The 25,832-nt window shown below is 40.8% G+C and overlaps 1 protein-coding gene and 1 pseudogene across 2 annotated transcripts in view; one reads left to right on the top strand and one right to left on the bottom strand.

Annotated features, from left to right (window-relative positions):
• Nucleotides 1-25,832, top strand: part of LOC118241310 (uncharacterized) — a 451,150-nt gene that overhangs the window by 391,060 nt on the left and 34,258 nt on the right. The window lies entirely within an intron of this gene.
• Nucleotides 970-24,539, bottom strand: LOC145656991 (NACHT, LRR and PYD domains-containing protein 3-like; annotated as a pseudogene). The gene is made up of 10 exons (XR_014122749.1): nucleotides 24,442-24,539; nucleotides 19,291-19,390; nucleotides 19,070-19,177; nucleotides 18,492-18,551; nucleotides 12,480-14,429; nucleotides 10,297-10,470; nucleotides 8,219-8,392; nucleotides 5,300-5,473; nucleotides 2,204-2,250; nucleotides 970-2,125 (listed from the first exon to the last, which is right to left on the bottom strand). The product of XR_014122749.1 is annotated as an NACHT, LRR and PYD domains-containing protein 3-like (transcript).

Raw genomic sequence — 25,832 nt, 5'->3', positions numbered from 1 at the left:
CACAGAGAATACAACAGACAAGCACGTGCAAAACACACAACAGACAGGCACGCGCAAAACACACGCACACACATATCTAACAGACAGACACGTGCAAAACACACACACACACACACACACACAATACAAAAGACAGGCACACAAAACACACACATTCAACAGACAGACACGTGCCAAACACACACATACAGACAGACACGTGCCAAATACACACACAATACAGCAGACACACTCAAAACACACACATTCAACAGACACGTGCAAAAACACACACACACATACACAACAGACAGGCACGTGCAAAACACACACATATCGAACAGACAGACACACATTCAACAGACCAGTTGTCACACCTGTCAATAGACCAGTTATCAGACCTGTTATCAGACCCATTTTTAGACCTGTCATTAGACCAGTTATTAGACCCGTTATCAGACACGTTATCAGACCGGTCATCAGACCTGTTATTAGACTAGTTATCAGACCTGGCATTAGACCAGTTAGTAGACCCGTTATCAAACCTGTTATTAGACCCATTATCAGACCTGTCATTAGACCCGTTATCAGACCTGTTATTAGACCTGTTATCAGACCTGTTATCAGACGTCCTCCATGTGGTGAAATCCATCACTCTCCTACAGAAAAACACTCATCCCTACGTGATGGAACTGGTCACAGCCCAGTCCCAACCTCAAATACATCTTCCTTCAAGTCTCATGGAAGACGAGCATCAAGACTCTTCTGACCATTTCCCAGATGGAAGTACGAACTAACTGTCTCTTGCTGTCTTCAAACGCAGACTGAAGACTCATTTACTTGTGGAGTATTTTAAGAGTATTTATGTATGGAGTATTTATTTGTGGAGTATTTTAAGAGTATTTGTGGAGTATTTTGACCACTAATCCTGCACTTATGGAAATATCATTGTAATGGTCCAGTGGTACAGGCACATGGCTACACTCCAAGTGGATACAAAAGAAAAGGTGTTTATTGGCTTCCAGTGCAAAAGAAAAAAACACAAATATTCAAAAAAGTAGAATTTAGCATTTACAAGTTCAAGGAGAAAAAATCCAGCAATCATAAATTCTCCAACTTCAGTCAATTTCAAAACACCACTCTACTGAATTTTCCCTTATAAACATATACAGGGAAAATCAGGAAATTATGTGACATCACTTCCTGTCTTTGGGCAGCACAACTCCCCATAAAAGTCCCCTTCAACACAGGATATGGTTTCTTTTCCCTCCAAAACAACATGGAAGACTCTCCACAAAGATAATCACAGGTAAGTTCATTTTTCTCTTAATCTACTTTTGTTTTTAGTTACAATATACAAACTCTCCTGGCCAGATAAACACTAAACCTAAGCTCTAGTAACATATTATAAGAACAATATTTAATCTCACATACGTACAGTAAATGTCTCGTCCCCTGCAGGTCCTCAGTAAATAAAGCTATTTCCATGTTCACCATCATTAAATCACATCAGTAAAGGCTGATCAAACAATTCCTGTGTTAATTTGTGAGTAAGTGATGTGCGTTTCCCTGTAGACTCAGGTGTTCTCCAGGACACAGGAGGCTATTCTAGCACACACACACACATTGAGCAGTCAGAATACCAAACACCAAACCCTGCATAGAGGGGCTCAGTGAATGTGGAGTGGAATGTGTGTAAGTGTGTAAGTGTGTGTGTGTGTGTGAGAGGAAACTCTGTAGAAGGACAGAGTGCCTGCAGCCCAGTCCAGATACACTCCTACTCTCTTGGAGCTGGAGGGGGCATAGATGTTAGTGTAGTTATTATTGTGACTGATATAGTAACTGTTCCGAGAGCACTCCAGACTCCAGGACTTTATATTACATCCAAACACACAGCCACCAATGTGTCTTTTCCTGCTGATGCCTTTATATGTCACTGATATAACAGCCTCCCCACTCCACTCAGCCTCCCAGTAACAGTGTCCAGTCAGACTCTCTCTACACACAACCTGCTCATAGTAATCAAATCTCTCTGGATGATCAGGATACGGCTGATGCTCCTCCACACCCGTCACCTTTCTGTTCCCCTCAGACAGAGACAGACATGTGTGTGCTGTGTTTGGGTCCAGTGTGAGATCACACGCATCTGCACACAAGAAGAGACATTAGAGGACACACATACTGTGAGTGTGTGTGTGTGTGTGTGTACACATTTGCTTCTTACATTTTCTTAGTCCTGGTATGATTCTGATCTCCCCTGCATACTCCAACCTAAAGAAACACACACACACAGAGAGCGAGAGAGAGAGAGAGAGCGAGAGAGAGAGCACTCTCACACAGTGAACCAAACCACCGTCACCAGTCTCCTGTTATATACAGAACACAGTGAACAAAACCACCATCACCAGTCTCTCTCTCTGTTCTCTCAGAACACAGGACAGACCAGTACAACACAGGACAGAGCGGCTGCAGAGCATGGTACCCCAGGTAAGAGAAAGTCTTTCTCTCCAGGAAGCTGAAACATCTGTCCAACCCACCATCCAACAAACCCTCCCAGCATCTCAAAGATCAGCTGGACCAGTTAGGAAACTCACTGTTGGAACTAAGAGAAGTGCAGGAGCTCCAGAAGGACAGAGAGGCTCTCAGGAGGAGCTCAGTGCAGTCAGAGAGGAACTGCAGCTCAGGGACAGTACCATGACCACCCTGAAGGAGGAGCTACAGAGACTAAAAGCCAAGCAGCAGACATCTGATTCTGCAGAGAAAGGCTCCATCACCCCTAAACCACAGACCACCCACACTGAGCCCCATCCGGTCCATCCAGAGCACTGCCCTGCCCAATCTGAGCCCTGCCACACCCAGCACAGAGCCCACCAGACTCAGCCAGAACCACACCACACCTCCACTAAGCCACGTCCCACCAATCCTGAGCCCAGCCCAGCCTAAACCTGAGACCTGCCTAGCTCAGCAAAAGCCCAGCCTGAACTACACCCTGCACACTCCGAGCCAGATAAAACACCTCATACAAATATTCCTACAAATGCAGACATAGTAATGTTATTTGATTCTAATAGAAAATTCTTAAATGTGGATCAGCTTTTCCCAGGATCCAAAGTTGCCAATGTTGTGTCCCTGAACCAGCGATGCCCTCCAGCTTCTCACATATGCCAATTTAGGTAATCCATTCGTATACATGAATGTCTGTACATATATCAACATAATCCTTCACTTTTACAGGTTTCTCTCACTTTGAATATATTTGTATCTGTATTTTTCCTTTCATACTTCATTTAAATAATGAAACTCTTCTGTCTGTTACATTCAAGGCATAAAGTCGTCCCTGTTTGGGTACAAAAGTATAAACACTGAATTCACAAATAATACAGAAGATAAGGACGTTATAATTCTCCAGGAAACCTGGTGTAAATCTGATTGGGTGACTCACTGTCCTGTAAACTACCAGGAAATCATCCTCCCTGCTGTTAAGCCCCCTGACATTGAAAGAGGGAGAGATTTGGGTGGAATCATTATCTGGTAGAAATCACAACTGTCAAAATTCATAATTCCTCTGAAATACAAAAATCACACATTTGTCTTAAAATCAACAAAGAGATTATAAACACTCCAAAAGAAATATTCCTTTGTACAATCTCCAGTCCTCCCAGTGATGCCCTTATTATAATGAAGACATCTGTCCCAGTCTCCATGATCAGAGCAGTGGTTTCCAGGCCCAGGGAAGTGTGCTGATCTGTGGAGATCTGAACACACGTACTGGATCTCTGCCTGACTCCAACACAGAACAAGGTAACACTCACATATTTAGATGCCATTACCCAAGAAATATAACTAATCTCTCCTGATATAATTCTGACACACAGGTGAACAGAAATGGAAGAGACTTCCTGCAGATCTGTCATAGTCTGGGTCAGTACATTGTCAATGGTGGGCTACAAGGGGACTCTGGGGAGATGCACCTTTTGCTCACCTCTTGGTAATAGCACAGTGGATTGTATGATAACAGATTTAGACCCTTTCTCTCGCAGTGTATTCACTGTAAAGCACGGGGGCTTGGTGGTCAGCATGTCTGACTCTCTGCACTAGGGTCTTGGGTTTAAGTCCCTATCTGGGTGGAGTTTCCATGCTCCGTCTGTGTGGGTTTCCTCCTGGGTCTCTGGTTTCCTCTCACAGTCCATAAACATGGAGGTTAGGTTGACTGGATATTCTAAAATGCTCCTGTATGAATGTGACCTGTGTAAGTATATGTAGATATGTATTACTGGAAAGTGGTGTAGGGGGTAAAGCATATGACATTAAATCCATGCACACAAACAACAGGTGTGGTAGAAAGACTGACATCAAAAGGACCGTGATCTTTTCTCAGGACTGTGGAGTGAGACAAGGCTGCAGCTTAAGCCCAACATTATTCAACATTTACATCAATGAATAAGCCATCATTTTAGAACGCTCTGCAGCACCTGGTCTCACTCTACATGACTCAGAAAGAACGTTTCTGCTCTACACAGATGACCTGGTTCTACTGTTATCCACAGAGCAGGAGATACAACAGAACCTGGACCTGCTGGAGCAGTGCTGACAGACCTGGACCCTGGACCTACTGGATCAGTACTGACAGACCTGGACCCTGGACCTACTGGATCAGTACTGACAGACCTGGACCCTGGACCTGCACACACACTAGAAACCTGTAGATATTATGATTGAAAATTAGTTCAACAATTAGATCTTCCAGCAGTCAGTGAACTGAGAGTGAAAACACGCAGGGCATCTGTGCAATCAAACGTCAAATTCACATTCAAATACCAATTCAAATTTGGCTCAAAATATTCCAGTCCATCACAGAACCAATTCTGCTGTGTGGTTGTGAAGTGTGGGGGCCACTCACAATGGAGCAAACACCCAGCTGTAGATCTAATTTTGGCCAATTTCCACTATTACTCAAAATTCAGAAAAGGATGATTAAATACTGGCTACACTTAAAAACAGAGACCTCCACTCACACCACTACAAAGCCCTGCAGTGCCAAGAGCTGAGCAGAGAAAAGAGTCCCCTCACACAGTTGGTCCCCTCACACAGCCGCTCACCTCACACAGCAGAGAAAAGAGTGCCCTCACACAGCTGCTCCCGTCACACAGCTGGTTGTGACACTGAGTTCATTAACACACACTAACAGTGTAACACGTCAGCACCAGTCTGAACCACAATAACACTAATGTTCCTGCTCCACTGTGTGTGAGAGCAGGTTGTATTTGAGAACACACAGTTGAGTATCAGATCAGATCAAGGACAGGGGATTTCTACTTACCTGAGTGTCTCCAGTCTGCAGTGGGGATCCTCCAGTCTAGCAGAGAGCAGCTTCTCTCCTGACTCTCCTGGGTGGTTGTAGGTCAGATCCAGTTCCTTCAGGTGGGAGGGGTTTGAGCTCAGAGCTGAAGCCAGAGAAGAACAACCTTCCTCTGTGACCAAACAACCAGACAGTCTGCAGGGAGGGAGAAAGAGGAAAATGTGTTTGCACGTAGCAGACTTTACTGTAAAGAAAAGTTTGGAATTACAAACCATGAAACTAATTTTTTTTATCTGGAAGTTAACATTTTTTTAATATTCTTAATTTTTTCATGATAAAATATGTCTATTATCTTCTTGATGTAAATATTCCCAATGTTGTTGAAATTTGTAATAATTGTTGGTAGTCTTTGTTTCCATAGCAACAGAAGTGTGCAGATCTGCCAATAATGTTTTGAACTTTATGGTTCATTTTCAACATTGCTATTTGTTATATTTATATTATATTAATTTATAATTAGAAAGGAGAACTGCAGTCAACTCTACCCTTAAACAATTAAGAAAATATTTTTTGATGCGATAAAATTTTTTCCAGTTTGCTCTTTGGTCCTCACTGCCCTGATTCTCCAGTCTTGTTTCTTATGAGTTAGTCACTGTTTTTAACTGAGTTTTCAGTCACTGGCTAACGTGGAATAACCCAGCAGGTTTCTGTAAAATGGTGAACCTCCTAAGCTTGTCCCAGTCTGTTTTAGCTCTGTTCAGAGTTATTTACACATTGGTACTGGTACTGTAATCTTCAGTTTCATCATGTATCTCACATACCCATTTGTAAAATGACAACTCACTACACTGTCCCCAAACGCTTAAGATCCATTAGTCTTTGTACAGCTCACTACACTGTCCCCAACCCTTAAGAGCCATTAGTCTTTATGCAGATTTCTTTAGATGTTTATAAACGCTGTGTTGATCTGGGAATATATTTATTGTTAACAATATAGAGAGGCTCTTACAGCACAAACTTAAATTGTGGACTTCATCCCATTTGTATGGTGCAATGAAAGATTGTTCTACCTTCTGTAAAGGAAATACTATGTGCTTCAGTGATTCACATACATTCAGCAGTATCCTGTTCCCTAGGAAAAATGTTTATGTAAGCAAAGAACTTTAAGGGAGTGAGACCGTAGATTAGATAAGCAGGAAGATGTCTCTCGTTTTATTGCCTGCAATCGCTTTATTGCCTGCAATTAAGGGATGACAGTCAAGCAAGATTCTTACCAGCCGGCCTGAAAGAGATAAGCAACGCTTAAAGCTGAATGGTATATGAGCCATAGCAACAAGAGGCAGGAAGTCTGTGATTGGTCAATGCATACAGTTAGAATTGTATATCAAGCAATGCTCTGTATGACTCGGGGCTTCTCTTGGTAGTGAGCCCCACACTCTGTGGAATCTTTCTTTTCTAATAATAACCTTTTTTACTTATTATCCACATCTGACTCCCCGTTTCATTGAATTTCCACCACACTTCCTTCTCCAATGTAGAATGATGTAAACATTGATGACTTGTGGCAGTTAGATAAAATCTATTCTTCTGAGTTATCACAAACTCTACCTCTAGTATATGTCAGAAGTGAATAAAATAAATAATACCTCTACCCTAAATAATTTCTGTTTAACTAAACTAGATTTTCTTGAACTAAGCCCTTTTTCTGAAATCTTATATAAGACTGGTAAATCTATATTTGGACTTTTAAAAATATGCATTACTAGTCTGCAATGGCAACAATTTTACATTCAGTGAGGTATCTTTTAATGCATTAAGACAAAAATGCATTTAGATCATGAAGCCTGAAAAACTTGTTGTTAATGTGGCTTTTAAGAAGATGAAATGAGTGTAGTTTGCTGTGCAATTATTGGATTCCTGCTGTACATTGTGTTGATCTTAAAAACATTTTCATAATACTGGTTAGGGTTAGAGTCAATGTTTTTTACTAACATAATCAAAGGAGTAGGGGTTAGTGGTTAGTAACAATCAGAGAGGTAGGGGTTAGTCGTTAAGGGTTAGTAACAATTCCCATAGGAACAGGTGAGAGGCAGAATACATGTGCAGGGGGTGGTTTATTAACACGGGAAATACAAACATGAAAGCAAAATAAGCAATGGCACGGGGTTAACACTGAGGGTAAAATGACATACGAACAGACTAAATGGAAACACAATGGCGACGACAGTACCAGGAACATAATACAGATGTGACAGAAGGAACGTGACTTACCAAAATAACCAACCAACTAGAGGACAAAACACAGGGCTTAAATAACCAAGACAAATCAGGCACAGAACAGACTCAGGTGAACATGGGAACAGGGAGAACCAAAACACGGACTGGAATAAAGGAACAGATGAGGGGCGGAGAAAACGAAACTAAGGAATGGAACCAGGGAGTTCAGGAAAACAGACGACAGGGAAACCATGACAACAGGGGCGCCAGGAGGGTGGCCATTCCTGACAGGGGTTAGTAACAATCAGAGGGGTAGGGGGTAGGGGTTAGGGGTTAGTAACTTAATCAGAGGGCAGAACAAAGGGGCTGCAGCATCGGCCCTGTTCTCGTGTCTCATTTCAATTCTAGTCTCTATATTTATGGGAACTGCTATATCGCCTCCTTCCTGTAAAACCAGGTACAACTACTGAAACCTTTTCCTGATGGGTCTGTTTTTCCAGTATAATGTTATACAGTGTAATGTGAACTTGTTTTACTATTTGATGTAAATTAGCTCATTCACTATGGCATTTTGAGCCTCCTTTATTGAGATTGAGATAATACAGACATTCATCCAGGGCACAGCCAACTTCATTATCTCATCATGCTTCACTATCCCATCATACATCACTATCCAATCTTTTCTTAATTTTCAATTCAGTATTGACTTAACAGACAGTCCACCTGAGAATCTCCAGTTTACAGTGTGAACTCTTCAGTGCAGCAGAGAGCTGCTCCACTCCTGAATCCTGAAAGTCACATGTTGTGAGGTGCAGTTCTCTCAGGAAGGACTTGGCTGATGTCAGAACAGAGGAGAGACTTTTACTGCTGTCTGTTGTGAGATTACAGCCTGTAAGACTGCAAAGACACAGAAAATAAAGCCCAGTGTTAAAACAGCATGAAATCAAGGCACACAGAAATAGCAAACAACATTCTGTTAACAATAATTATTCACTTAATTGGTATTTTTACATGAATTAACATATCTGTAGACTAAACAATCAAGTGATAAAAATTGAGTCAAAGAGGAAGAATTTTAGAAACAAATGATTATGAAGAAACTGTCAGAATCTGGTGAAAGTGAAATGTCAGAGCAGCTTTAGCACATTAATTCATGAAGGAAGGGAGGTGCTTCTCACTTGAACACAAGAAAATGATCCAAAAGCCCCGATCACCTAAATACATCACTTCATAAAGATATAACTGTTTTACTGTGAACACGTCACTTCATAAAGATATAACTGTTTTACTGTGAACACGTCACTTCACAAAGATATAACTGTTTTACTGTGAATACGTCACTTCATAAAGATATAACTGTTTTACTGTGAATACGTCACTTCACAAAGATATAACTGTTTTACTGTGTATACGTCACTTCATAAAGATATAACTGTTTTACTGTGAATACGTCACTTCATAAGGATATAACTGTTTTACTGTGAATACATCATTTTATATTCAGTTGTCAAATAAAAGTTGCTCCTTTTCAATATTCATGTAAATTAACCTGATGCAGAGATATTTTGGACATATTTACTGACATAGAAGCATTTATTCTGGACAAGGGCTCTTCTGCAGGAGACAGACACATATCAGACAGTATCAATGCATTAGACAATGTAATTGTATCGGAGCGTATCATTGTATCAGTGTAATTGTACAAGACAGTGTCATTGTATCAGTGTAATTGTATCAGACAGCACCATTCAAACACCTGCACTGCACTCAGTGTACAGTTTATTAATAACAGCCAGACTGTTTTACATTTGTATAACTGCACCTATAAAGATAACTGCCATGTAACTGATAATTGTAACTTTGTTACAACACTTTAATTTGTATTATTTAACATAATGAAGTATTTCTCTAGATCAGTGCCTTAGATATCTCAGTCTACTCATGAGAGAACAGTGTGTTGTGTTAATGTATTGTTAACTATAACAAACTACATGCAATAATACCCATGTACAAGAAAACTAATATAAGCCTTTAGCCATACTGAACTGAACTGGTAGGACGTTGATAAAGCTCATGGAGTCCACACATTTGACTCTGAACTGGTAGGTGTTGATAAAGCTCATGGAGTCCACACATTTGACTCTGAACTGGTAGGTGTTGATAAAGCTCATGGAGTCCACACATTTGACTGTGAACTGGTAGCTGTTGACACATTATCATGCCCTTGTCACCTTGGGAAAATCTCCTTTACCATATTAAGATCCATTACGTTATGAGATCAAATGAAGTTAAACAAATGTCCTGAGTATCTCCAGTTTACAGTGTGAACTCTTCAGTGCAGCAGAGAGCTGCTCCACTCCTGAATCCTGAAAGTCACAATTTCTGAGGTGCAGTTCTCTCAGGAAGGACTTGGCTGATGTCAGAACAGAGGACAGACGTTTACTGCTGTCTGTTGTGAGGTTACAGTCTGTAAGACTGCAAAGACACAGAAAATAAAGCCCAGTGTTAAAACAGCATGAAATCAAGGCACACAGAAATAACAAACAACATTCTGTTAACAATAATTATTCATTAATTGCTATTTTTAAACATGAATTTACATATTTGTAGACTAAACAATCAAGTCATAAAAATAGAGTCAAAGAGGAAGAATTTTAGAAAAAATTATTTCCAGTGTGCTCACCTGAGCGTCTCCAGTTTACAGTGTGCTCACCTGAGCGTCTCCAGTTTACAGTGTGCTCACCTGAGCGTCTCCAGTTTACAGTGTCTCACCTGAGTATCCCCAGTCTACAGTGTCTCACCTGAGTATCTCCAGTTTACAATGTGAACTCTTCAGCCCATCAAAAAGCAGCTTAATTCCTTCATCTTCCAGGGTGCTGATACTGATACACAGTTCTCTCAGGGGGGAATTTGATGATGCCAAAGTGGAACATACAGTTTTACACGAATCTGTCTCCAGCCTACAGTTACCTAGTCTGCAAATACAGAGGAAACAAAGCACATTTAAAACAGAGTGAGACATCAAACTGCACAGAACTGGTTTGAACAGCTTGAGAAAGAAAACAAGAAAACAAGCAAGTCAGTCTAACCAAACTAGTGGCAGATACTGAATAAAAAGACTTGCAGTTAATGAACATTTTCAACATTAATATCTAATACCTGTTATTACCTGCTATTCACTTTATGGTATATAAATACAATCAGTATAAGACAGCTACATAGAACTAGAACTAGACAGAACTAATCAATGTCTGAAAGAGTCTGGAGCAGGTGTGTTAGAGACTCAGGATTTACATTAATTAGAGCTGTAATATTAATTAATGAATCAACAAACCTTTGGAAAGTCATTAAATTATTACTACACAACACAAGATTAGAACAGTGATGTAACTGCTTACAAGGAATTAAAAATGAAGTAACAGCTAAAATTATGAGATAACCAAGATATAGGGACAGAATTTAGTGATCAGATAACATTCAGATTTCACTCTACCACATGAAATGCAAGTCATAAACAGCCAAGACACACTGATCACTGAAACCACAGTCAGAAGTGGTCAGAGACGGATGTTGATCGCATTTGATACAAGTGAAAATCTCTGTATCTGCGTACAACTACTCAAGTGGAAACCCATCTGCTGGCTGACTACAGAAATTACATCTGCTGCCAGTCAAAGCTTCTCCTGCGCTGAGGCAGACGGGACTGAATCACTTAACTGACAATTCACCAAGTAGTAAATTATCTAGCCTAGCTAATGGTGAACATTAATCACAACATCCTGTTTCAGTTAGTGGTAACATCAGCAGCTAGTTAGGTCATTCTCATAAGTCCATTTATGTGGTTTAGTAGTATTAACACAAAAGTCAGCTGCTTAATTGTTTTTTTAGATATACATGCTTTTTCATGAACTTTTCTTGCTTAGTAAACACTTCTGCCCATCACAGGGCTGATCCTCTCAGGGGTCTGATCTGTCTGTAGGGCTACAGCTGGACGCCTCATTGCCAGTTGTAGACAGTTTCTGCCCATATCTGAGATTGTATAATACACTGGTAATAGTCTGCAAGGAATCTTGTTTACCATGTAGGTTTCAGGAAGCAAAACAGAAAGGATGTGTAGATTGGTGTGCTTTTAAAATATTAAAATAAGATCGAAGCACATCTGGTCACTCTGAGGACACATTTTAGTGAAAAGTCTAAACAGAATCCAGCCAAAGTGAATTCTGGTACAATCTGGAAATGAAACACCTTAATTTAAGGTGTAAACAGGCTATTTGCTTGCACAGCTGATGAAGGACCTCTGACCTAAATCTGGTTTCTCTGGAAACCTTGTGATCTCCCTTTCCATGTCTACGACTTCTATATCTTTAACTACAATACACTGTGTCATCCACGTACGTACACAGGGTAAGGCAGGTATTGTAGAAAGAGCCGAGAGAGAACGTCCTGTGTTTAACTTTTGTAGCTGTAGATTACAGTGGGTGTAATTAGCTTCATTAAAGACTCCACTTAATAGTATAGTAAAGTGGCTAAAGTTTGGTGTGATAAACTGAAGTCAGTAGCAGTCAGTAATCCTAGCAAAGTGAACCTAACTGAATCATAACCCTGACTGTACATTCATAATCACATACCTCCCACTAACACTCATTAAGACTAGTTTTAATTCACACTCTCATACCCCCATTAACACTCATTAAGACTAGTTTAAATTCTGAGTCAGATACCCCCATTAACACTCATTAGGAAGTGGTATTTTCATATTGAAATATATTAAATGTTTTTGCTGGTTCTACACCACCTAGTGGTGTGTTGTGGTGTGTGTGAGTTGAGGGAATACTGGACAATATGGAGGGACCCCAAATAAATGATCCAGTGTCTCAACTCTAAAGCTGTGTGGCATCTTCCTTGTGAGGGTGAATGAAACATTTAGCCATCAGTACTCAATTACTAATATAAATTATTGAATAAATAATAGTTAAACACTCACAGAGCCTTCCTGCAGTTTGCAGCAGCTGGGATCAGCCTCCTGTAACCCTCCTGTGATGTGTTGTATTTCTCCAAGTCCAACTCCTCCAGCACCTCCTCTGCGGTCAGAAGCATGTAAGCCAGTATTGAACACTGTCCAGGAGAGAGCTTCTGTGCTGAGTGTTTCTCTGATTGTAGATACTCCTGAATCTCTCTGAGGAGAGACTGGTCCTTCATTTCAGACAGACAGAGGAACAGGCTGATGGATCTCTCAGTGGGGAGGTCCTCTGTTTGTATTTTGCCTTTGATGTGCTGGACTGTGCCCAAGATGCTCTCTGGGCTGCTGTGTGTGTGTGTCAGTAGGCCTTGTAGGAGACTCTGATTGGACTCCAGTGAGATGCCCAGCAAGAAACGGAGGAAAAGGTCCAGGTGTCCATTCTGACTCTCTAAGGCTTTACACACTGCTGCCTTCAGCAGGTCATGGAGAGAAACATACTGAATGGACTGTAACTGTAAAGCCTGTAGAGCCATCATGTTATTGCTGATAAAGCAGTGAAACACATAGAGAGCAGCCAGGAACTCCTGAAAGCTCAGATGTACCAAGCAGTAGATCTTCCTCTGGTACAGCACAGATTCCTCCCTAAAGATCTCAGTGCAGATCCCAGAGTACACGGAGGCCTCAGTGACACCAATGCCACACTCTCTCAGGTCTTCTTCAAAGAACATCACGTTTCCCTTCATCAGCTGTTTGAAAGCCAGTTCAGCCAGTTTCAGAATCATGGACCTGTTGGATTCCAGATGTTTCTTTTGATCTCTTTCCTTTTCCCCCTCATACTTCTCATTCTTCATGTTGATCTGAGTGTGCAGGAACTGTATGTACATCTCAGTCAGAGTTTTAGGGATTTCTGTATCAGTTTGTTTTAGTATTTTCTGAAGCACAGTGGCTGAGATCCAACAGAAGACTGGTATGTGACACATGATGTGGAGGCTCTTTGCTGTCTTTATGTGTGAGATGATTTTCTCAGCTTGGTCTTGGTCACTGATTCTCTTCCTGAAGTACTCCTCCTTCTGTAGGTCCGTGAATCCCTGAATTTCTGTCACACGGTTGATGTACTGAGAAGGGAGTTGATTGGCTGCTGCTGGTCAGGAGGTTATCCAGATGAGAGCAGAGGGAAGCAGCTCTCCTTTGATGAGGTTTGACATCAGCACACCTACTGATGATGTCATGCTTATGTCAGAGACTTTATTACACTGGGAAACGTTCAGTTCAATTCTGCTTTCATCCAGGCCATCAAAGATGAACACAACTTTGTACATATCATATATCTTTGGGTCCAGGTCTTTGATCTCAGGGTGGAAGTCACACAGGAGTCTATGCAGACTGTACTGATTATCTTTAACCAGGTTCAACTCCCGGAATGGAAGCACAAACATGAAATCTACATCCTGATTGGCTTTTCCTTCTGCCCAGTCCACAACGAACTTCTGCACTGAGACAGTTTTCCCAATGCCTGCAATGCCTTTAGTCAGAACAGTTCTGAGCTTTGGCACTTCTGGGCCTTTATCTTCTTTTGGTTCTGTGTGTCTGACACCTTCAGCCATCACAGCTCTGATCTTCTCTTCCTTCATGTCTCCTTCAGGACCTTGTACAGGTTTAAAGATGTCTGAGCAGTAGATTGGCGTGTCTTGTACCAGCTGTTTCCTGGATGTTTTCTCCATCTGTAAAACCTCATGTTCTTCATTTACTCCTTCACTCTCTCTCTCTAAGATGTAGAGTTGTGTGTAAACCCTGTTCAGGAGGGTTTTATTCTCTTGTGATTTGGTTCCCTCAAATAAACTCTCATACTTGTTCTTCATGCTGGTTTTGTGTGTGTGTAAGTCTCTGTGTAGGACATCATCCACTGGTGTGCGAGAGTCCTGCAGTATGGACTCTTCCTTGTCTTTGTGTGGATGTAGAACAAGATGAGTTCTTCTGTAGACACATACAGTCATAATGTCAGTAATGATACTACTGTATAATAAAGTACTAATGAAAACATTAACAGACTTGTGTGCTGAAATAAATGAACTTGGATAGTGATGGAGAACTGGGCATTAATGAGGAACAGACTGATACACAGTAGAGTGGGAGATGCACCGTGAGATTTACACTGTACAGTAACACTCAGGAGTCAGAGGTGGGCGTGGCTAGAGGTGGGCGGGGCTAGAGGTTAGTAGGATGTAACTGACATTATAAGGACATTCCTAATGACAGGAAAAACGGGTCATAAGACACACGGCGTCATATGGCAAAAACAAACACTGTTAGAACAAGCAAAACAAGAAGAAAGTCAGAAATGATGGAACGATGTTAAAGACTATAGAAAACATTAGCAAGAGTCTGAAATGTAGCTAGATAGATAGATAGATAGATGAGTAACAATACTATACATATGCAAACATGCAAATTAATGATACTATACACACAATCAGTAATGAAACTCTATATATACAGACATGTAATGAGACCACACACACACACACACACACACACATCAGAGATGAGTCACTATACACATACATACATGACGTCAATGAGGAGACTATATATACACACACACATACAGATAAGAGTACAGTTTACTAATTACCTCAAACTCTTTAGAGGGACATATTTAAGGGCAAAAGTGAGCATGTCACTAGAAACCCCAAAACTGCTGCTAAACAGCATTCACTAAAAATCCAAAATGATTATAGACAGAACCTAGTAGCACTACATCTACAGCACTGCCCCACCTGGGGATAGTCAGACTCTAGTAGCACTACATCTACAGCACTGTCTCACCTGGGGTCAGTCAGAGTCTAGTAGCACTACATCTACTGCACTGTCTCACCTGGAGTAATAAGTAATAAGTAACTGGATCTTTACTGTTATTAAATGTCAACAGCTAATGCTGATGATTAAATTTAATGTTACATAAAATTTCAACCATTTTATGAGACTGGTTAAATAATTTAACTAGAACTTACACTGTCGTATGAGATTAATGCTATTTGGCAGGTTTGCAGGAACAATCAACCTGGTGAAATACCAAACCTCTTGATAGCTTAACAGATGCACTGCTGGTTTCTGAGGGTAGTTCAGGATAACAGTGCATGTTATCTTCCCTGCATGTGAGTTTAACTCATTTTACACACATACAAGGAACATTAAAACACATCCAGGCACCCTGGTTGGTTGTATACAGTGTTAGACTTTTCACACTGCTTCAAGCTCTTCCAGGAAAAATTAGAATATATAATTTTATATTTATGGACTGATCAAGTAATGTGTACGTCACGGGACGTTCCCCCCCACGAGTCACGTGGTACGGCCTGCTCCGTGCAGGGGGGGGGGTTCACCGTCAATTGCAGCCAAGCAATTTTTGATTGCACGCACCTGCACGGGTTACTGTCATGTGTCTATTTAAACCTCTGCTAGTGTTTGCATTGTGTTGGTCATTATTTGCTGAAGTCTGTTTAAACGTGTGTATATCCATTGTTCAATGTTGTGTAACCCGTGTCTAATTAAATGTACTGTTATGTCTGTCACTAATGTTGTGTGAGTGCCACCGTTGTTGTTCGTGTTTTATGTTAATAAATGTTTCACTCTGTCGAGGGAGTCTGTGCGTCCTGCTCCACGCCCATCAGCACTCGGGCCAGCAGCAACGTTACAGTATGATTTAGTATTAGAATTTGATCAGAAAATACATCCATTTTTATCCTCTCTTAGGAAAGTAGTCCAGGGACAGACAGCCCAGAGAAGCCAGTCTGCGTTATGTTATTGTAACGATCCGAATGTCGCAGGACGCACAGACTCCGTCGACGTAGACAGACATTTATTGATAAAGACGGAAGACTACGGCACTCACATTTAACGTACTCGATGAACACAAACATAGTGAAAACAGACATGAACACGTTTAACATTAACGTGGTGAACAAGTACTTCAACAACATGACCATGAACAAAGGCAAACCATGAACAATGACTGATAATCCTGCACACACCAGTCTGGGTTTAAATACACAGACATAACGAGTCCAAACCAGGTGCAGGTGTGTGCAGGCGTGGTTACAAACACGATAAACAAGACCCTCCCACTGCACACGGCGGGCCAAACCACGTGACCTGTGGGAGGAGAGCGTTCCCTGATAGCTATCCATTCACAAGCACATTTCCAAAGAAACATGTTCTGTTCTCAGCCAGACAAAATACAGACACATGAATCTGCAGAAACCTCTCCACTGGCACCCACTGAGATAGATGAAGATTCCTCAAGGTGAGGAGACATGTAACTCTGGGTAGGTATAAGATGACAATTAGTGGTGATATAGAGGTATTAACAGTATTAGACATGTAACTCTGGGTGGTATAAGATGACATTTAGTGGTGATATAGAGGTATTAACAGTATTAGACATGTAACTCTGGGTGGTATAAGATGACATTTAGTGGTGATATAGAGGTATTAACAGTATTAGACATGTAACTCTGGGTAGGTGTAAGATGACATTTAGTGGTGATGTAGAAGTATTAACAGTATTAGACATGTAACTCTGGGTAGGTATAAGATGACATTTAGTGGTGATATAGAGGTATTATCAGTAGGTGTTTACAAGACTAAAGCAATGCTATTCCTTCAGTTGCCTTACAGTCAGTGTCTCTCTTATTGGGATGATGTTTATTGTCTTATAGTCAGTGAGCAGACAGAGAGAGACTACCTGTACTACACACCACACACACACCAGACACTAAGAGATCAGACAGAGAGAGACTACCTGTACTACACACCACACACACACCAGACACTAAGAGATCAGACAGAGAGAGACTACCTGTACTACACACCACACACACACCAGACACTAAGAGATCAGACAGAGAGAGACTACCTGTACTACACACCACACACACACCAGACACTAACATATCAGACAGAGACTACCTGTATTACACACCCGACATCAGACACTCGGTGAGCAGACAGAGAGAGACTACCTGCACTACACACCAAACACTAAGAGATCAGACAGAGAGACTACCTGTACTACAAACCAAACACACATCAGACACCAAGAGATCAGACAGAGAGAGACTACCTGTACGACTCACTACATCTCATCTCTAGATGATGTATCTTTGTAAATCAGTTTTGCATCTGTACATTTATAGGTACTTTACTAACAGAACTGTTGTAAAGTTTATGCAGGTCTCCATGCCAATAAAATCTCATGAGGCTCCTCTGGTGTGTACAGTAGAGTGCAGGTTACACAACCCCAGCTGAGTGTTTAGTAACACCTCACCCTCCTCTGCTGTTATGAACCCCAGTAACCACACTTAGCCCTGCACTGCCATGCGTACTTGCACACACCCCTGATCTGATTCACCAGAGTTCTAGCACACACCTGATCCTCATTCTCCTCATTACGGCCCCTTTATCAGCATCCCTCCCCTGTGTTCACGTCATGAACAATTCCTACTCGGTGCGTGCCGAGTGTTCTAGAATCTTGTTTGTCTTCCTGGTTTCCCGACTTCTGCCCGTTTTTCACACCTCGTCTCCCTCCTGGCACCTGGACACCCCCCAGACTCTGCCCCGTGTTATTGACCTCGGAACAACCTGACCGCGAACACCTGTCTGACCCCCATGGATCGGTTTGATTTCACTATTAAAACCACTTGCAATTGGATCCTCTTCCTTGTGTGTGTGTTCAAAAGTTACAGGTGTGTACTGTAGAGTACAAATTATACAACCCCAGCTGAGTGTTTAATAACTCTTAGGAATGTTAGACACTGGAGCCTTTCTGTCTTCAGGCACCTAATGCAAGGTCTCTGCCCATCAGCCATGACATGGCAGCTTGACCGTGAGCTGGTCACCCGAGGTCATCCGCTCCCCCTTCTTGTCTCCTTTATCACTCCCTTTCTCTCTCTCTCTCTCTCTCTAAGCACAGGAGTAGCTCATGGCTGGCACGGGAACAGCTCGTGGCTCGTTCATGCATAGAACATCTTTACTAACCTTGTCTCTTTCCTTTCTACGTAGGCCCTTAGATCATGCCTCGCTTTTCCCCCCGTCATCCTGCAGATTTAGATAGTAGATACAGGACACATATATACTCTGTGCTTTCCTCAATAAAGTGGAACTCTCTTGATTCACTACCTTGGTGTCAGTGTCTCGACTTCCCCGGATTGATCCGGCTACAGAGGACAGAGGGCTGGGGGGAACTTGGAGGAGATCGAACCTGAAGGACTGGTCACTTTGAACCAGGTTCTAAAAATAAAACCTCACTGTGGTCTGTTTCCCTATTAGTTATTAAGGTATTTAAAAAGTACACATATCACTTAATGAGAACTCATTCTCAGAGAGCTTAACTCTTATTTTCCCCACTATGTCATACATGTTGTCATTAAAAGGAGGAGCTGTATAACTGGAATTGTTGACTGTCATCATCACTCAGTGATCATCAGTAACACACCTTACAAATGAGCTTAGAATTGTAAACATGGAGTAGACCTTACATTACTGACAGAACAGCACCCTCCACCCTTCCAAACCTACAATAATGTCACATTACACACTCAGATTATTTCACTCACTTTGGGTCAGACGGCACAGGTCCACTGTTGAAGCTAGGAAGATGACCCATGGACACATCACTCTTCAGAGACACACAGCTGGGTGCTGGAGACTCTGCTCTCTTTACCCTGATGAAGATGAGGAAACTTTTGAGTAATTACATCCTTCACTACATCCCATTTATCCTGAATATTCCCTCTTCCTGTTTTCTCAGATTAAGTGCTGATGGAAAGCTCCTCACTTTGGATCAGAGGTTCCTCCTCTACTGCTGGAGTTATAATTCCCCATTATGGAGAATCACACATACACCACTGGACACTGGAGATGCTGCTCTCTGCTTCCTGTCAACAGTTCATACACAGAATGAATCAACAGTGAATAAATTCCTGACAAAATTGACAACATATTAAAAATGAAGTACACACTGATATTAACAAGGCAGGTGGACAACTGAAATAGTGCTGACAGCAGAACACTGAACACACTACTGGATTCAGTTACATATTCCACTAAATACATAAATAATGTTATACTGAATATATTTAAAATTCCCTTTAAACACACAAAAAGCTGTGCACCATCACTTGTATGTTTTTCTATTTTAAAGAAATTAAATAGCAAATCCCCATAATAAGTAATCAACTTTCCCAGAATGCTTCCCACAGGAGATGTAATGTTTCCACACAGTGGGAACTGAAGTCTGGATGCTTTCAAATGTATTAATGAATGAATATTATACAGTTCCCATTTGGTGAGCGATTTTGTAAAGGTTTTCAGTGCTGGTTCTTAATTCCCAAAGCCCTGTGGAGACCTTCACTGTGTCTGTGATATTTGTTCTCACGGACTGCCCCGCCCCCGTAAGTCACGTGGTGCAGGGGCCACGCCCCCGTGATGACGCGCACCTCCCCGGGTTCAGCGTTGAGTTTGTCCGTCTCTTTAACCCGCCAGTGCGCGTCTCAGTGTTGGTCATTGTTAGCGGCATGTTCGTATCCATGTTTGTGCAGCCAGTGTTGTGGTTAAGAGTGTTTTTGTTCCCTGTTAATGTAACGTGTGAGTGCCGCCCTTGTCTTAAATGTTTAATGTCAGTAAATGTTTCACAAAGTGGAGGGAGTCTGTTCGTCTCACTCGTCACAAAAGTTACACACAGTACTACATGTAGTGAAATATTGTAGGACTGTCTGTTGCCATGTGAAACAGACTACATAAAATAGATACAAAGTGGAAGAATAAGAACATATAAAAATACAGACACATAAAAAAGTTGTATGAAACATACATGTGGATGAGAACATAAAGCTCTCATATATGCGTCAAAGTTCCCTCAGGCCCTGGAGTGATACTCTGAGCACTCAGATACCGTAACAGACCGTATATATGGTCACATTATGTTGGAGTGATACTCTGAGCACTCAGATACCATAACACACCGTATATATGTGCACATTATGTTGGAGTGATACTCTGAGCACTCAGATACCGTAACAGACCGTATATATGTGCACATTATGTTGGAGTGATACTCTAAGCACTCAGATACCGTAACAGACCGTATATATGGTCACATTATGTTGGAGTGATACTCTGAGCACTCAGATACCGTAACAGACCGTATATATGGTCACATTATGTTGGAGTGATACTCTGAGCACTCAGATACCATAACACACCGTATATATGTGCACATTATGTTGGAGTGATACTCTGAGCACTCAGATACCGTAACACACCGTATATATGTGCATATTATGTTGGAGTGATACTCTGAGCACTCAGATACCGTAACAGACCGTATATATGTGCACATTATGTTGGAGTGATGCTCTGAGCACTCAAATACCGTAACAGACCGTATATATGTGCATATTCTGTTGGAGTGATACTCTGAGCACTCAGATACCGTAACAGACCGTATATATGTGCATATTATGTTGGCGCGTTATTCTGACGCGTAATGGCCCAAATATGTGCACACTGGCCGTCAACTGCCAAAGCACCAAATAACACCATTTAGCAACCAGCTTAACCAGTATGTAACACACCCAATGACAAATAAATTCAAGTGTAATTTCATTATATTTACACTGAATTCTCAATTTAAATTTACTTGATTCAAAGCTTTTCACTGCATACGGCACATTAATCTATCGAGAACACATGTATTTATACTAGTGATGCATACGGTGTGTTAATCTGTGCATGAGCTTGTGCACCAAGCTCAGTGGTTAAGGTACTTGACTTGTAATTGCAAGGTTGGTGGTTCAAGCCCCACCACTGCCAAGTTGCCACTGTTGGGTCCCTCAGCAAGACCCTTAATCCTCAATTGCTTGAGTTGTACTCAGTCAGAATTGTAAAAGTGTCAGGTAAATGCCATAAATGTAATGTTCTACTCACTCACATTCCCCCACACAGACGGGTCTATATAGAACACTACACAGGGTACACATTAGTGAGATGACAGACAGAATCTATCAATGCTAGTCTGTGAAATAGATCATTGTGACATTTCATCATGGAAACTATCTGGAACAAAGTGGTGCAGCTGCATTGAAGTAAGACACTATAGTGATGATTTATAGTTTCAGTTGTGTTATGCTGTGACTTTAATAATACACAACTCTATAGCTATGTCCATGTTCCCATTATGTCAATCAAAAACTACAGAGTGAAATTCTGTAATGCTTATTTCTTCAGCACAAGATTTGTTTATTCTGTTTCTTGTTGCATTAACATTCTGTCACTGTTACTTTTGGGTTCAGCCAAAATAGTGATACTGAACCTGACAACATGTCTGTTATATGCCCTTAATCAGTGTACATCAGTTGTTCACTACATTTACAGTACACTATAGGTGGTGGTATCTTTGTCCTTAATCAGTGTACATCAGTTCACTACATTTACAGTACACTATAGGTGGTGGTATCTTTGTCCTTAATCAGTATACATCAGTAGTTCACTACATTTACAGTACACTATAGGTGATGGTGGGAAAAGTGAGGCTTTGTGAAACATTGAGATGTTCGAAGCAGTTGTGTTGAAAATAGTTTCAAGGTCTCAAAAGTGTAGTAAAGACTACTGTAGGGGACTGGGATGAATGGCACTGGTTGGCTTTATAACTGTGCTCAACCTGGTCTGTTGGCCAGAACACTTAAAGCCATACTGAGTTCAAAGGTGTAATAACAGTTATGGGCTTTGATGTTACAGAACTGAAGTAGAGAATAGGATAATAATGCTAAGAGATCAAGCACATACAGATATTACTTTAAATGTCAATGTTGCTTGTAAATGACAACCTGCACAATACACAGAAAAGCCTTTTACAGTCGATTGTAATGTCTATAGTGAGCTGAATATACAGTAACTGGTGCTTGGGTGCCATCTAGCGGCAAATCTCTAGAACTGACTCAGTGACTTGATAAACCAAGAAATGCAGTGACACAACTAACATTTAAACTACTGATTAAACCTCCTAAACTCAAGGACTGATACACAAAGGAAGTACATCTCCCAGCTGATATGAAACAAAGTATTACCAGAGGAGAGATGTGGTAAATGCTAAAATATGAAACTAAACCTACACAGAGAGCTCATGGAGTAACGTGTCTGCTCTTTAATGATAACTCTAAACATCAACTAACACTGCCTTTTCCTAACAAAACACCACCATAAAAAGAAGATGCCTGACTTACATTTTATCAGTAACACAGAGTCTCTGGGTTTAACACAGAGTTTTACTGTGTGGGTAACACTCAGCACTGCAAGAAATGACGTCTAAACGCACGCAACCGTACAACCGACATCTTTAACCAATGACACAGAGTTTAACTGCATAATCCACTAATATCTTTAGCCAATGACACAATACTGAACAAATATAATATAAAGAAAAACAAAATTAAATAATATTCATCATAATTCGTCCATCACGTCTGGGCCTGTTGAACAGATACAATCTGACATGATCTCCACAGTGGCCACTTCTGCCAACATCTTGATAATTTTTTTCTGTAAAAAACAAAGAGTAACCTACTCTGCCTAGATATTATTCTGGTCGGTTATGCCAGGCTATCGATACATATGATCAATAAATATTTCAGAGAAATTACCATACAACCACAACAAAGGATGCTTGTTTTCTGTTGTGTTCTGTAAGGCTTTTAAAATTCTTGGTATCTATTTAATTAACTTTCTGTGTGGACCATATTTCATCTATGGCAGAAGGAAGTGTTGTGAATATAGATAATTATGATTATGGATAATGAAGTTCAATAAAGTAAAATAAAGGAACATCTCATTTATTATAATATTTATATTTTAAAATGTTAGTTGTTCTGCTGTTTTGGGTCTGAGTCGGCTTGTTTTCTTCCCAAATTACCTCCTCAGTCTTGGAAAAGATTCATTCACAGTGAACACTTGTTGCTGGCATACACAGGTGTTTTTACCATTATATAAATGTGTGGATATACAGCACATCACTCCTGTCAGTAAACCAGAGGATCTCTCTCTACATACTTTCTATATATTAATGTCACTGTATCTATAACTACTGCTCACTGGATGTCTCTCACTAGCCTATTAGTCAATATGTCCTCTCAATAACCTTCTATCTAGACAACACTAAATCTCTCGGTCTCTCAATTCTCTATTCTCACAAAACCCCTCAAAGTTGGGGTGTGTTTTCTTGACTTATAAGCATCCATAGAGTGTGTGACTGAGACAGATCTGTGATCAGGGTTGTTTCAGACACTGTCAGTCAAAGCCAGGAGCAGCAGGTACTGTATAACACCTGTAGAAACACAAGCTTAGTTCACCTGTGGTCACGTGACATGGCCGTTTTGAACCACACTTCGGATCAGCGTTTCAAACCGCTGCGCTTCAGGAACTCGAAACAAGCGTAGAAACGTCCGTGTCGACCGTCCCATCCTAACTACAGGTAACACTACAGCTAATGAACTATACAGGGAATCTGAACTGTTCACTGAGAATGTGGACAACACTACAAAATGGCTGAAACTGAACAGAAACTAACTGTAAAAAACACATCACAGCAGCGACTTTACGTTTAGACCAGAGGAGTTTTAACTGGGACGATTTGGAAAGATCACTGACTAACTACGACTTAAAATCCAGATTTACAATAACTGACCACATATATCTGACCCCGTTAAATTATTTTAAATATAACTGCGCAATCGTGCCTGGTGTCCGTCATTTTAGTTGTTAGCCAGTTTAGTGTCCCGTTATTTTAGATGCGTAGCGTTAACTTCCCCAGGACTTTAATCTTTACATTTAATCCACTTTTGGGTGAACCTACAATTTAAACACATAATTTGCTTACAAAACACGTTGTTTAAACTGCACCGACATCGCATTTTATCAAACAGAATGAACTTACCGCGCGTATCTCCAATCCGCCCAACTAATGGCGAGAAAAGTGGGAAAAGGGAGAAAAAGGGAGAGACTACAGGAACTCCAGCGGGAAAGTAGAGGGCGGAGCACATGTCAATCATTTTCAACTGAAGCCAATTACACAACCGATTTCTTATGTCAGTCATTTTTATTAAGCCAATCAGCAGCCAAAGTTACCTGTCCGTCATTTTTCTGCAGCCAATCATAGACATGCAGTCTATACAGCCAATGGAGTCAGTCCCTCCTACACGGACTTGTTTTGCGGCTGCGCTGAGAGTAAATCTCCACTATGTCGGTACGATGAAACACTTCGGAACTTCACATACCGCTTTGTAGATCTAACTTACAGATGATTGTAATTTAGACAGATAATCAGACTCACAATAAGCATGTAAGTGTGTGGACGTCCATGGCATGTTGTGCACATGACAAATAAAGAAGCTTCTTAATGGCCGAATGTTGGAAATGAGTGTGTGTGTGTGTGTGTGTGTGTGTGTGTGTTTATTTCAAGTATTGTGGAAAAATAATTTGTTTGCCTGTATTTGGTACATCAGAAAAGTACATTATATAATAATAATAACAGCAATAACACCACTTTGCATTATTAACAAAAATATACTATGAATAATCACTTTAAATTCATGCAACAGCACAACTAATAATTAGTTTTTTACATTTGGTGTGTAATTTTTCAGAGAAGCAAACTGCTTATTCAAATCACATTAGATATAATCACATTAGATACCTCCATATAACATTAATACATAATACTCTACATTATAAGACAAATATAAAAGAGTCCTAAATAAGAAGATTATTTTGTATATTAAACACAGAACACATAGAACACAGTCTAGTAGTAGAATAGCAGTAAATGTGTATTAGCGTTGCTTTAAATGCCCTGCAGAGGAGATAAAGATACAAGACAACAGTAAGAATAAATAACAGCGGGATCACTGCAGTGCTCTTCCATTAGAAGAAGGAACCAAACAGGTTCCTGATCATATGATAAGTATATTAAAATATTAAGTGAGCTATCTCCGAGTGAACTATCTAGGGGTCCTTTATAGCAGAACACAACCAGATTCCATTGAGATGACTCCCAGCCTCACTACAGAGTGTAATTAATGACTACTCGGATGTCATAAATTTGCATATGACAATTATTATTCAACATTACATTTTAGCACAAAAACATTATATACCAGTTGTCACGGAACGCGCTTCTCCCCCCGAGTCACGTGGTTGGGCCCGCCACGTACAGTGGGGGGGCTGTTTTGTTTGTAACCACACCTGCACCTTGTCTGTCTAAATGTATATAAACCCGTGGCAGAGAGTGCAAGGTGTTGGTTATTGTTGATGTAGCGTGTTAATGTT

Source organism: Electrophorus electricus, chromosome 1, assembly GCF_041902795.1.
Source record: "Electrophorus electricus isolate QZ-2024a chromosome 1, ASM4190279v1, whole genome shotgun sequence".
Taxonomy (NCBI): Eukaryota; Metazoa; Chordata; class Actinopteri; order Gymnotiformes; family Gymnotidae; genus Electrophorus; species Electrophorus electricus.
The sequence above is the reverse complement of the archived record's forward strand: the minus strand, read 5'-3'. Positions and strand labels throughout refer to the sequence as shown.